The following is a 15,968-nucleotide window of genomic DNA, read 5'->3' on the forward strand; positions in this document are numbered from 1 at the left end:
ACTATTTTACTTTAAAAGTAGAAATTACTTTTATTTACTTTATGGTCAATATTAGAGCAGCACAGAATGTAAAAATTTTAATCTTACAAAATTTATTTTTTAATTAAACTGATATCCATTTACCACCCACTGTCTGCCAGATACAGTGCTAGATACTGGGCAAACATTAATCTCAACTGCAGTTAAATACTTTGTGTAATTATATGCTTAATGCCTAGCTCCTCTGCTCTCTTATAAATACCTTGATGCTCAACAACTAAGTCTGTCTGATTGAATCTCAATTTCTTCCTGGCTTTTACCAAGGTGTCTTATTTTTAACAGGTGTCCAGTAATTCGCTGAAAAAGTAAATGAATAGACAAGTAGAAAACAAAGGTTTACAACAAAGAATGTTCAATCTAATCTACCCTATTCTGGAAGAAATGCTTAGCTCATCGGAAAGAAATTAAGCCAATAGGATTATAGGTGCAGGTTATCAAATCCCCAAGCTCTGGAATTAACTGTTCCTCTTTGGGAAATATATTATAAATTGCTAATATAACTGAGGACCTGTGATTCAAGTGGAGTTTTGTTATTTTGAATAAGAAATTTTATTCACTGATTCTTTGTTCCTCCACTTGGAAATGTCTCAAGATTGAGATGAGATACATAAAATTTCCTAGCACATAATAGATTCACTCTAAAAGTTAGGTGATGGGCTGTCAAAAACTAATGATAATTATAATTATTTGTGTGAGTTGTTTACATTTTAGGATAATTCCACGTGTACTAAATACCCTACTGATAGATATGTATCAGATTAGACTTTATCATAAATTTTATTTTATTACAGACTAAATTATTTTCATAGGTATTTGTGCAGTCTCATTTTCTGTTAAAAAAAGAAAAAAATAAAGAAAACATTAATTATATGAATAGTTATATTATGTATTGAAAGCCTGGATATCCATCTTCTTAACTTTTAATTTTCAAAGAGACAACTCTTTGAATTTGATTTATTTTTGTGTTAATTTAGAAAAACACACTAGAAGCTTTAAAAATAAAATATAGGTGAAATAGTTCCTTGCAGGTTAAAATTGGATCCTATACTTGTGTATATTAAAGTAGAATAAAATGGAGGATATTCAAAATTATTGAGAAAAAAATTTTAGGTACTCGAATTGAACAGCAGAAAATTACACATCTGCTGTCAAAGGCTTTCCTTCCTTCTTTTCTCTGTACAAGGCTTTTCTGCCTGTAGCATCTCTCATAATATATCTTTCCCTATAGAGACACAAGTAGGTTAATAGAGTCATTCCATTTTACACTAAAAGGACTCCCTTTTAAGAGATTGGGGTAAAAGAAAAACAGAGATCACCTTCCCCACCTTCTGTGTAGGTTTTATGTAATTTGGGATTTTGATGTTTTCTGGATAATGAGAAGACCCTGGATAGATATGAATGCCATTCTGGATAAGCAGATGTATCTAGAAACTCTTAAAGGCTATTTAGTTTCCTCTCTATGCTTCTATGAATTTAATATTTTTCGACTCCACATATAAGTGAGCTCATTTGATATTTCTCTTTCTCCGCCTGGTTTATACCACCTATAATGTCCTCCAGGTTCATTCCCGTTGTTGCAAATGACAGAATCTCCTTCTTTTTCAAGGCTAAATAATACTGCATTGTATGCAGTGTGGACTACAATTTCTTAATGTATTCATCCATCCATGGACACTCAGGCTGTTTCCATATCTAAACTATTGTGAATAGCAGGTCACTAGGGGTAGGGAGGTGGGGAAACTGGAGAGATGTTGGCTCAGGGGTATATGTTAATTTGCTTGACAGCAGTAATCATTTAACTATATACCAAAACATCATGTTGTACACCTTTGGTATATACAATTTTTATTATAAATAAATAAACGAGATTGCTTAGTTTCTATAGACCATACAATGGCAAAAGGACCCAGATAAGATTTTCTCAGACAGTCATGTGAAATGGACAATGACATTTTAATGTCATTGAGAAGGTTCGTGTTTCTTCTCTGGGATACTGTTGTTATATTTGGAGGCTGCTGAATACAAGCAGACAGTACAATATAAGTGTGAAATTAACCTGTGAACTTTGTAAAATGTGCTACTTTGAATGAGGCTTTGGGCAATCAATAGTGCACTCCCTTGACCCAGGATGCATGACAAAGACAGTAATGCTTCCAGGTAATTAAATTGGCTGAGGCCGTTTTGTCAGACAAAGTTATGACACAACTGTTTTAAATAACGTATTAAGAAGAAGATCTAGGCCATAATTTAAAAAAATTATGCTACTGAAATTTAGTCTTATATGAACCGTTATGACATGTAAAACTGTTGGATTTCTGGATCACTTTTCTTCATTGTCTTATTTTACACCCATTCCTCTCTCTTCACTTCTGGTGGTGATCAGTGACCCTCAGCATCCCTTGTCTTGTAGCTGCATCACTCCAATCTCTGCCTCTGTCATCAAGGGCCCATTTCCCTGTGTTGATGTCTGTGTCTCTGTGTACAAATTTTTCTCTTCTCATAAAGACAGCAGTCATTGGATTTAGGGCCCACTGTGATCTAAAATGACCTCACTTTAACTAATTACATCTGCAAAGACCCTATTTCCAAGTAAGATTTCAAAAGATCACGGATGGACACGAATTTTGGGAGGACACTATTCAGCCCAGTGCACCAAGTCTTTCTTGTAAATATACAATGGTTTTCAACTAGGCTCTGTCATTAAAGTTCCTTTTAAGAGTGTTGTGGTGGTTGTGGCGTTTTCCTTACACAAAAACTATATATGCTTTAAAACTGATGAAGTTTTTTTTTTCTTAAGTTTAAATGTTTTCCTCTCTTAATTCAAGTACAGTTTATTAATCTCAAGTTGATTGAAGACATATTATTTGTTAATTTTCAAGTTACTAGTTATAAATGAATTTTGTATAGTTTTTCTAGTGTCTGTATGGTGACTCTTAGACAATAACTAGTTTCCTCCTTTTTTGTGAATGCTTAATCTTTTTTCATACTGAAGCTTCACTTTCCCCCAAAGCTTTTTAATAATACAGCATTTTCAGATGATTTGAGTATTTTTTTTTCTTCTACATTGATCCATCTCAAAAATTACGGTAATTTTCAGAGTGCTAGACACCTTTCCTCCCTCTTTAGACCTACATTTTCTATGGCTGATAATGGTTTTGCAATTGGAAATTACTCTTTTTTTTCCTTCTTTCAAATATTTGAAGCTATCATCTCATTGTTATTACTATTACTTTTCTCTCATTCTATTTTGAGAGAGCTAGAGAGCTGAAACAGTAATATTCCAGCCACAAAAATTATTTTTACTGATTTTCATAAAATGATACAAGTAGTACTTAGAAATCTCATATTTTTGTCTGTGGTATTTTTAATAAAATGTTCAGCAGAAATACATTACATTTTTTTTGAAAAATGTAAAGGCTTAAAAGTACAAGTGGTAAAAGTGTACTTCAAAAAGTTTGTGGGGCCGGCCCGGTGGCGCACTGGAGAGTGCGCCGCTTGAGAGCGCGGCGGCACTCCCGCCCTGGGTTCGGATCCCATGTGGAGACCAGTTCCCGCTCACTGGCTGAGCGCGGTGCGGGCGACACCAAGCCAAGGGTTGCGATCCCATTACCGGTCAGTAAAAAAGACAAAAAGGAAAAAAAAAAAAAAAGTTTGTGGAGGGCCGAACCTGTGGCTCACTCAGGAGAGTGCAGTGCTGGAAGCGCTGAGGCCGCAGGTTTGGATCCTCTATAGGAATGGCCGGTGCGCTCACTGGCTGAGCGCGGTGCGGGCGACACCAAGCCAAGGGTTGCGATCCCCTTACCGGTCACAAAAAAAATAACAAATAACAAATAAATAAATAAATAAAAGTTTGTGGGAAGGTGGAATTAAAAGATAATGTGGTTCCATGAACCTTTTGAATACCCCTTGTATAAATGATCTAAAACTAAAATTCTTATTTATTTCTATTTTATGAATATAATAGGCATTTGTTTTACTTTAAGTATGTTTTTGTATACCTAGTAGTTATTTTAATAAAACAATAGTTTTGTAATAGGTTAAATATAAAACCAAATAGGAGGGGAGTTTAGGTGTGTGTGTATGTGCGTGTTTGTGTGTGTTTGTGAGTGATAATATATATGTATATAATATTTGTATGTAATAGTACATATATACATATTATATATTTCAATGTTAAAAAATTTAAAAATAAAATGATTGTTTAAAATTGGGGCTTTTTCTATTCCATATTCCCAAAATATCTTTGAAGTGGAACTTTTGATTCACTGAGTTTTAAGGTATCCGTGATTAGTAAAGTTATCCTAGTGTCAGGAAGGGGGTCCTTCTGGTCCCTTGAATGTCCCACTGGTATCTGATCATGGAATTTGCAACTAAGGAATGCAAATTATATTGTGATAGTAAAACTGTATTTCTTGAATCCAATAAAGGTATACTAGTATACTTAGTAATGAAGGAGAATGTCCAAGTACTTAGGAGATATGATGAAATGACTAGGTTGAAATTACTTTCAAATGGTTATTTAAAAAAAAAAAAAAGGCATGTGTGTAAGATAAAGAAAAGGGAGAGAGAGAGAGAGTAGAAATAGAGTGAAAGATAGAGCAAATATAGCAAATGTTAACAAGAGTCCTTTGAGCTCTGGCAGTGTTTCACTGGCCTTACGGTTTGAGGTTTGGCTATGACCCCTATTAGGTCCCTGACCAGGGTGAGTGTAGGTTCATTTCCATTCCATCGATAGTGACACGCTCAGGTACATTCACAAGCCAGCACCTATAGCTCATGAATGCTTTACTCTTAAGGCCATGTATGAATTGTGTATGTATTGCACACCGCAAAGGTTTCTTTGTAGCTAAATTCAAGACCTCCCTCTGCCAACACATGATGTTTCAAATAGTGTGCTTTGACCAGGTCAAACCCGTGAGGACTTCTCTTTATAGAGTTAAAATGAAAGAGAGAAAGAAGGAAGGAAAGAAAGACCACAGTGGTGTGTTGGACTTGGGGAAGAGCAGGGAGGTCAGGGATTAATTGGGTGGGGGACATGGGAATAATCACAATTTGTGGTAATGGGTGTGATGATGGTATTGATCTGGCCATCACATATTGGGTACAAATGATGACAATCAGCTTTGTACCCCATGAATATGCATAGCCAATAAAAAATAAAATAAAATAAAATTCCAACTCCAGGTTCTGCAAAAGAGAGAGAGAGCAAGAGAGAGAGAGAGAGAGAGAGAGAGAGACATCATAAAACGATCTCCTTCATACTTGTCTGTTTCTAAAGGAACACTCCAGGCTCAGTCATAAGAGAGAAATTAGAAAAAGCAGGAGCCCTAACATTGGTCCACAAACCTTCATTAGAAACCCCTGGAGCCAGATATATTGCAGAAAGGTAATTGTGTACATATACTGTATATTTAATTACATGCTCAATGGGATCTGAGATAATACCCCTGATTAATTTTAATGAAGCACATTAAAATTTCTGTGTGTGTATACATAACACACACACAGGCATGCACACACGTACACACACACAGATTTATATAGAACACACTTAAACACACACACACAAGAAGTGTAAAACACAGAAATAGGATACATCTTACTAGTTCAAGTCAGTTTCTGATGATCATTTCTATACTAGAAAAGAAGATTAATAACTGGGACCAATGCAGTAGACTTTGTTGGGCTAAGAATATCAGGGATATCCCCGCCTCCTTCCTCAAACCCTAACTTCCAAATATATTTTTACTTAAAAAAAGGTCAAAACCTGTTTTCTTCTGCCTTGGGGCAATAAGTATCCCGGTTCAACCTTAGATGGGGAAGGCTACAAAAAAGCATTTATTTAAAAGGACAATTAAACATCAACTTAATATTTGGAAGTTATCATCTAGACCACACTAAGTCCAGGTGAAGCCGTGATTCCTATGCGTGTTTCTCCTGCTGCAGACCCCACACTCTTAATCACTACATTGCCTCTCTTCCAAACTTGCAAACTTCTCTTGAATGATTACTATATGTAGAACACCTTTTAAAGAATGATTGCAAGTACTAAATGATTTTTTTCCTACAATAAATTTGGAAGATATTATTATCCCCATTTTATAAATGATAAAACTATGGCACAGAAAATGTTTTTAATTTGCACAAGGTCACATGGGCCATTAAGTGAAAGAATCAGGATTTGAACTCATGTAGCCGGGCAACCTCTTTCTACCACTGCTCTTAAAAAATTTGAAATTCTAAATACAATCCATTTAGAGAAGATTCTATCCACAGTATGATTCATGCACTATTGAAAACTGTGTATGTCCTATAGGCTAAATAGAAGCCATTAATTTTTTTTTTTTCCTTTTTGTCTTTTTTCGTGTCCGGCAACGGATCGCAACCCTCAGTGTCGCGCCCGTACCAGACCGGGACCGGCAATGGGATTGCAACCCTCGGTGTTGCACCTGCACCTCGCTCAGCCAGTGAGCAGGAACCGGTCTGTATGTGGGATCCGAACCCTCGGCGGGAGCGCCACTGCGCTCCCAAGCGGCACACTGTAGCAGTGCGCCACCAGGCTGGCCCCAGAAGCCATTAATTTTTAATTGTTGTTTATGTTACTTTGTTCTGTTTATATTTTAAGCAAAATGTATATCCTTCGGTGATATCACATGGAGACATTTCAGTCTACCTTTGCCACAATGCCATACGATGGGTCTCTTACTGTAAAGAATTCTGAATAAAAAAGAAGCTAACAAAGAACTGAAGAATAAACAAAAGGCTCTAAGGGCTCAGTGTCAGTAAAAGTGAAATAAAATGCTCAGATCTCTACTTCAGATGATCACCGTTGGCGTTTAAGTAATTCTCTGAAATCTTTCTTGGCCTAAACATTGTTAGAGACTGGCCAAACACAACTGTATTTCAAAGAGGGAACTATGTGGGCAAAATTATAACTGATTTCAAGTTTCCATTTTGTCATTTGCTAACTATGTGCATTTACACAAAATTTTCCTTATATTTGTTAAATTGGTCTACATATATGAAATTTATGATATCTTTATGAAAATTAAAGTAGTGGATATAAATTACCTTGTGAAATAAAACTGATTAATATACATTATAATACATATTAAACAAATATATATTTATTTATTATATATTTATATAATAAGCAAATTTATACATGTATTTATAAATTTATATGTTTATCAGTTCACAACTACCGGTTTTAAAATTAATATAGCAAAAAACCATCATTGAATGCTAAAGTCCTTGGGTTAAGAAACAAGATATTCAAATATCATAATATAATTCCAGTTTACTTGTTAATTGGAGAGGGAAAACAAAAATCTTTACAATGGAGATATCTGATGCATACTACCCTAAAAACTGTTATCAAAACATAGCACTACCTATAATAACGTAAACTGATACTGCACTAAGGGCATAATATCTCCTATGTAGTATTCTTAAGGGAAAAAAATGATTCTAATTATGAGGAAAAATTCAGACACTTTTAAAATGATCATTCCATACAACAACTATACAGAACTCTTAATAAAAGAGTCCTTAACAAAAGAAAAAAAAAGAAAGAAAGCTGTAGAATTAGTAAGAGAAGCTAAAGGCTAAAGAGACTTGATAACTAAATGTGTGATTATTGGCTCCTGGATTAAAAAATGTAAACACATCATTAGGCTAATGGGAGATATATAAAACATATGGTCTCTATATTAAATTATATTGTGATAGTAAAACTGTATTTCTTGAATCCAATAAAGGTATACTAGTATACTTAGTAATGAAGGAGAATGTCCAAGTACTTAGGAGAAATATGATGAAATGACTAGGTTGAAATTACTTTCAAATGGTTATTTTAAAAAAAAAAAAGGCATGTAGGGCCAGCCCGGTGGTGCACTGCTACAGTGTGCCGCTTGGGAGCACGGAGGCGCTCCCGCCGAGGGTTCGGATCCCACATACAGACTGGTTCCCGCTCACTGGCTGAGCGAGGTGTGGGCGCAGCACCGAGGGTTGCGATCCCGTTGCCGGTCCCGGTCCGGTATGGGCGCGACACTGAGGGTTGCGATCCGTTGCCGGACACGAAAAAAGACAAAAAGGGGAAAAAAAAAAAGCCATGTGTGTAAGATAAAGAAAAGGGAGAGAGAGAGAGAAGAAGAGTAGAAATAGAGTGAAAGATAAAGCAAATATAGCAAATGTTAACAACTGGTAAATCTAGTTGAAGAGGGACTGTACGTGAAGAAAATTTGCTTATATGTAAATGTAATTATAAGCATCTAATGTTTACTTGTGCTTTGGTGAAAAGATTTTTGCAAAACAGTAAAAAACATGAGCTGTAATATGCTACTAACTAATGGGGTAACATTGCTGCTTAAACTTTTCTTCAATTTCCACATTAATAATAAATGCCCAGAGTATTTTTATCTCTAAAATTTTATGAACATGAAATATCATGTTTGAGTTGACTCATACTTAGGAGTGAGTCAACTGAGGGAAACATAAAATGTTGTTTAGCATGGCATTAGCACAATCTGAAAGTCAATTGAAAACATTACACAAAAGAGCACAGGGGACGTCCTTGGTACAGGGATGGGTCACTTTAGCACTACTTCTGTCTTTGTTCATCATTTTTAAATTATATTTCAATTTTTTCACCTCTGTCAACGTTCAAATGGCAGTTGTCATGAATTTTTTTTAATGAAGAATTGTTCACTTAATACAAAAGTGAAATATAAATAACTAGTGTTTTCATTGTTCAGGAAAGATAATTTGAACAACAATTTGATACATCTGTGTAAAGTATTCAGATAATCAACATAAGATTTTGAGGCTCATAAAAAATTACTGCACTCAACAGACCTTCATGACACTACATAATAGATTGATCTTTAATGTAGAGTAGTGATTAGTCTCAGTGAGTAGAGATTACTGACTGTAATTAGTTTTGGTGACTTAGAAAAAATATTATCTGTAGTGATTGATGATACTCCAGCTATGTACGTGAGAGTCAATAATTAAATTAAATCACATTCTAAGCATGAAGGGATTTTATGCCATTTTATTTATGTATCATATATTGTCCTTATCTCAGAATTCTTAAGTAATGTTTTGGCTACTCGAATTTTATTCTAATGGATTTATATAAAAATTTTACTAGCTATTAGTTGGGAAATTTCAAATCTGGTGTGTTATGCTGCTTTACATATACAGTCTTGATAGAATACTTTAAAACAATTGTTCAAGCCCAGGGATGTTTTATAAAATAAATTATATTGCAAATAATGTTTTTTTCTCTCTCTCTCTCTTAGACTGGAATTATGTCTATGTTAATTGAATTAACTAATGACTTGATCAGTCTAATTAATGCCCTTGATTCAAGTTATCAAAACATCTGCCTAATAAAGAAAATCACAAAGTTTGTTATCTTAATCTATTCTACATTCTAGATGATGAGCCCAGTATGCTCCATTTCCAAAGGAATATTTAAGGAGGTTGCAAAATCTCCCTTTACAAGCTTCGTAAAGTGTTTATGCTCAGGATAGAATGATTGAATTGTGAAAAATATTCCAAAATATAGGCATGAGCCTGTCTTCTCCTTTCTGTATTCCTGTTGCTATTCCTATGCATCCCTTTCAACCCCACCCAAAGGGGGTGCCACACAAATTTGGTATAACATATACATCCCTCACTAACCTGACACAGACGGATGTTTCCATCTAATCCCATTCTAATGTGACAATCATGTCACACCAGACCATCGCTGTCTAACGCTCTGTGCACTTTCATGTTCCAATACCCTCACTTAGTTTGGTAGTCATAACAGAGCCATACGTGCTCCTGTTCACCTTGTTTTCCAAAATATACTAAGACTGTTTATTTTGGAATATACATGTCTATAAGACATTTCTGTTCCTTTTGAGGAGAGGTGTACACGTTTGACTTCAGCCAGCTAAATGTGAGCCAACTCCAGGAACTGTAAGAGCTGGTGAATTATTTACTCTGTTCTTTTCCCCTGCCATGATGATCACAGAGGCATGTGTTGAGATGAGTCTCCAACAGCCTAGGTTCCTAAGTGTCCGGAATGTGCAGAGCTCCTGTATCAGGCTACTGTCTTGAAATACAATTCAGCTCACTTGGTTCAAATGAAGATAATCCAGTGAATATAATACTTAGAGAGGTGGGGCTGGGGTTAAGGGAAGTTACAATAAATGTCAAGGCTCCTAGAGACTACAAGGCCCATCCTAGTCTGTTTGTGCCACTATAAAAAAAAATACTACTATAAACTGGGTAATTTATAAATAGAAATTTATTTCTCGCAGTTCCAGAGGCTGGGAAGTCCAAGATCAAGTTGCTGGAAGGATGGGTGTCTGGTGAGGGCTCCTCTCAGCTTCCAAGATGACATCTTGTTCCTGCATCCTCTGGACAGGAGGAACACTGTGTCCTTAATGGCAGAAGGGACAGAAGGGAAAGAGAGTGCTTTCTTTATCCTCAAGCCCTTTTATAAAGGTGCTAATCCCATTCATGAAGATGGAGCCCTCATGACTTAATCAGCTACCTGAGGCCACACCTCTTAATACTGTTGCATTGGGGAGTAATAGGAATCGACATGAATTTTTGAGGAGACACCATCATTCAAACCATAGAAAGTCTTGAATGGGTAAAAGGAGGAAATAGTACTATAGTGCTCAGTAATAGCTAAAAGAACTCTCCCAGCCAGAGATAAAGTCCAGAACACAGCCGCTAACAGACACAAGATATGCAAGCAGGGATGGAGCTGAGAGAAAATACCTGGAAGTCTCTCCTCTCACATTCTGGCCTCCTTTAGGTACTCCCCAATCAGAAGCCGTCCATCAGGGGATCTCGGGTGATGCAGACTTGAGTGTTGAGTTTACTGAGGCATTACACCAGGAAGATTGTGGGGTTGTATGACAGTACAGCATAATTCACACTGATTAACAAGAAAATTGCTACTAGAAATGGGATGCTACTGTGACAAAAACCTCAAATATGTAGCAATAACTTAGTGATTGGCAGTTAGTGAGGAAACCAGTTATCCAAAATAGGGAGATGACTATGTGTATAATGCAGTGGCAAAATATTTGGTAATGTTACCAGTGGTAACATTCGAAATAGATCATATACCTAATAACATTGTAGCTTTAGAGCAAATGCTTGAAAAATCAGTATGGTGCTGTGTGTTATTTGCAGCTGTTAGCTGTGTTTAGTAAAGTAACTCAAAAAGAGGTGAGTTCAGAAGGGAACTACCCAATGTGCAAGCAGGAAGGAAAGGAAGAGAGACAGTTCCCAAATTCAGATTCCTGTAAGGCTGAAAGGAGCAACTGCCTCTCAATCTCTAAAATTATAAAATAAAATTGAGAAATGCCTTGTGTGGCAAAGGAAGGTTGAAAGTCAGCCTTGTATCAAATAACAAATCAAGGGTATGGCCATCACAACCACTGTTAAAACATTTGAATAGAGAGTCAGAATAGAAATATACCTAAAGTAATTTTTTTATCATTTAGACCCAATTGCTCAGGGAGAAAATACGGATGCATCTCTTCCAACTGAGTTGTTGATTATTATTACAGCTCTGTTACTGCAGAATAGCCCAGCCTATTCTCAATTGTACACCTGGAATGCTGTCTCTGCTTTGGATATTATGTTTGCTTAGGGATCTCCTAACCATATGGGGCAAGTGTGGTAAAGTGTCTTCTTCAACATTAGCTCCAATTTCCATTTAGTGTACTTTTCTGTTCTGCTGAGGCTAGTAAGATAAAGGACTGTGTTTCCCATGTACCCTTGAAGCTACAGTCCCAAATGTGATTTAGGTTCTGCCAGTCAGATCCAACCATGTGAAACTTGAATTCATAATTGAAATAAATGAGGAAAAGAGGATATGACAGGAAAAACATCAATTTTGCTGAGATAGATCTATCCCATGTAAAATACTTCTGGAAACAGTCTAGTTTTTGTTTTGTTTGCTTTTTTAATATTTAGGTTGTAGTTAGATCCAAGTGTAATGATCCTGGAACCAGAAGTTGTGATGGTAGCTTCCTGATTTTCCACCTTCCTGAATATTGCTCTTTTGGCAGGACTTTTCTACGTGTTGTTTTAAGAATAATGTTTGGAGTTCCAGACTACATCTTTCCAATGACTTTATAAGCATGCAATTACCTTTACTAGAGGCCATTCTACTTAAAATAGGTAAACTGATTTCCGTTCAGCAGCTAAACCCTAACGGATAAATTATCCTTAAAGACCCTCTCTTGATAGCAGAGCTGCACTCTTATCATATCTGTATAGAATATTTAAACCTCCTATTCCTTTAAATTTTATTAGATTTTTTCCCACTTACCCACTGTAATTAAACTGTGACCTATATGAGGACAGAAACACTGCCTTAGTTATTTTTATTTTTTAAAATACCAGATTTTCATCAAAGTAATGCATGCACATATGTTTTTAAGTGATATAGTACACAAACTCTTATTAAGTAGTCTGACCCAGCAGTTGTCTGTGGCCTATGCTTTTCCTGTCTGTGGTCCCAGTTCTAGAAATCAATTAATTGTCAACACTTTTAGCAATTTTTATCTTTTACTTAACCTTTCTAAGGATTATACTTGACCTGATAATTTTTTCTATTTATTAGTTTTCAATATTATTTTCTTATTCATTCATTTAAAAACTGTAGTGGATTGAATAATGTCCCCCAAAACTCATTGAAACTTGAATTGTGTCCCCCAAACTTTATATATTAGAAACTTAGTCCCCACTGTGACTGTTCAGAGGGCAGGAAATCCTATTACGGTAATTGAAAGGTGGAGCCTTGAACAGGTGATTGGATTGTAGGACCGTGCCATAGTGAATGGATTAAAAATGGTGGTCAGGGGTGTGGTTCTGAGGGCTTTAAAAGGACGGTGCACGAGGAACTGTCTCCCTCTGCTCTTTCTGTTTCTGCCATCTTACAATGTGAGACCCCCAGGTCACTGTCACTACCACCAGATGGACTTTGGACTTCCCATACTCAGAAACTGTAAGCAATAAATTTTGTTTTCTTTATAAATCACCCAGTTTCATCTCTTTTGTTGTACTCTACCTTCCCACTCCATGTGGCCAGGTGGCTCCCTAAGCCTGCAACCTGCTAGTGCTTGGAAACTTCCGTTTTTATATTCTACTGAGTCGAGTTCTTTGATTCCGGTCCCAAGCCTGCATTTTCTTTGGATCACTCCTCTGTTTTGGTCGTACTCATTGTCCAATATCTTCTTAAGGAAGAGTGTCTGGGGGCAAATATTTGAGTCTTTGCTTTGCCTTTTTGTGACATCAGATGTCAGATCATTACAAATAAGCTGTACACTTTGATGATTAGTGTACAGGCTGTTGGATGGCTTTTTTCCTTACACATCCTCCAACTGTAAGTATCTGAAGTCTTCATCAAACCTCAGAACCAGTCAGTTTTTTCACAGAGGAATCTACTCATTTCCTTTTATAGACCTACATGCTTCACTCTAACATTTCAGAACTAGAAGGAGGGAGGGAGGCCGAGGTCCCGGAATTCAGTGTGTCAGTTCCACCCACCCTGCCGGTTTCGGCTCCTGCTGCCTCCCTTGCTGTCCATGGCACTTAACTGGCCACCTTCTTGGTGTTCCCTCTACAGGTGGTGCGACTGCAGCCTCCTCTAGTCTGCTCAGTCAATTCAGCTTCGCCATGTGCTTTTCAGCTTCTGAAAATGCATTGACATTACTGTCTACAATTGTTTCCTACTTTCTAGTCTTTTTATTTGTAAGATTATGATTATTTTATTCCTTTACTGAAATTTTACTGAGATTTTTTTGGTAGGACCGTGAAAATACTAAACATACAATCAGCTGTGATGAACTAGAATCTCTACCCCTTTCTTCTTAAGCCTTATGTTCTCAATGATCCAACCTCACATATAATAGTAATCAAATCATGTGTTAAATTGAAAGTTTGTTTAGATGTTTATAAGCAGTAAGCACTCAAAATATATAGCAACAGACATTAAATCATAAGTACCAAAAAACTCACAATTTCTACCATTGGCCAAATCCCTCAATTTCTTAGGATCTCGGTTTTATATATTAACAATAATTAATTTAGAACAACTGGTTTCTAAAGTAGTTTCTGACAGCAAGAAAAATTCATTTATTTTTCCAGCTGTTTCACCGCTTAGCAGCTTTCACCTCGCAGCCTGTTCTCCTCACACAGTCTCTCCCTGCCAGCCCTCCATCCTCATCTCCACTCCAAGTATCTGGCTATTTCTGTCATTGTCCTCTACTGTGCACAATTGATAGTCTTTTCTCAGTATTATTCTTTGCTGCCGATTTAGCTCCTCTTTGCTGAGAACTCACTTCTTCTACCTGGTTGTTAAATGTCAGAGTAATTAAAAGCTGGTCCTAGATTCCATATTCCTTTTTTTTTTTTTTTTTTTTTAACCTCTACATTCTCTCTCCTTGTAGTCTGATCTATGCCTTTTGCTTTAAATTTCATCTCTAGACAATAATTTCTGAATGTATAGCTCCAGTGAGACTCAGATATCACTGCCAACTGTTTAATCAGTATCTACACAGGAATAAATGGAAATCAACTCCAAGTCAACCAATGCTAAACCAGACTCATCATTCATCTTCCGTTATGTTTCTCCTTTATTATTGCCATTTTAATAAATGACTCCTTGGTGAGTCTAGTTATAAGATAGTAACCTAGAAGCTGTTAATGTTTCCCATCTCTCCTTCCATATGCAATTCACCACTGAGACTTTTCAAGCTCACTTCTCAAATATCTCTCAAAGTTATTAATCCTATCTACATCCATACCACTATCAATCTAGGCCAAGCACCACCGTCTCTTGCCTGGATGAATATAGATTCCTCTTAATTGGCCTCACTAATACTTTGTTTCTGATCTCCAATTAGTTCTTCATGCTGATATAAAAAAAATAGGCAATTTAGAAATCACATCTGTTCAGGTTGCCCTTTAAATCCGTCTTCAGTAGATTCCTATTTCTCTTAGGGAAAAGAGAAAAACTCACTCATGTGGCATACAAGTCCTGTGTGATCCTCCCCAGCAACCTGAGCACATTTGGCATAGTCATTATAGACAAGAGTTGTGGAGCCAGACTCCTTGGGTTCAGATCTAAATTCCTTTGCTCATTAGCTGTGTAAGCTATACAACATATTTTCTTCTTCAAGTCACAGTTTTTGGATGAATTATTAGTACAGTATTACCTACTTCATATAATTGTTTAAAAAATTGAATCAGCTAATTGAATAATGCTCTTCATTCAATGAGACACCAGTTTACCATAGTATTATTATTACTTTTTCATTCACCTCTCATGACTGCCTCTCACTCGATCTCTGTAGTTCAGCCATAATATGGTTTGTTTGGTTGGTTTAGTTGTTCAAATACCCATGCTCAGCCCACTCCAGCACTTGCACATGCTGCTTCTGCCTGCAATGCTCCCTCCCCAACCCCCACCTCCACCACAACTGATTTAAGTCCCTCCAACACATCCTTTAGGTTTCAGGCTTCCTGTAAAGTGCCCCTTATCATTAAATCGGTTTTCCCCAGTACAAGATTCCATAGTACTCTGTACTCTCTCTCAGTCATACCACATATCCATTTGTAATTAAATATCTGCAATTTTTAAAATATCTTTCTCACTAACCTTACTATGTACTCTGGAGATATGAAATGTATATCTTTTATACCATGTTATGCCTAGTATACACCATTATTTTCTCACTTATTTATTTAAAGTGGTTAAAGTGCTTTACTTAATCATATCAGGAAAAATATGTTGTCATCTGTTAGGAAAAAATGCCAAAAACTTGAAAATAAAGCAAACGGATAGCATGTCCTTTTAGGTCAAGCAGGGGCATTGTTTAGCAGGACCAACCAAAGATTATTTA

The sequence above is a fragment of the Galeopterus variegatus genome, unplaced genomic scaffold, assembly GCF_000696425.1.
Source record: "Galeopterus variegatus unplaced genomic scaffold, G_variegatus-3.0.2 Scaffold2548, whole genome shotgun sequence".
NCBI lineage: Eukaryota > Metazoa > Chordata > Mammalia > Dermoptera > Cynocephalidae > Galeopterus > Galeopterus variegatus.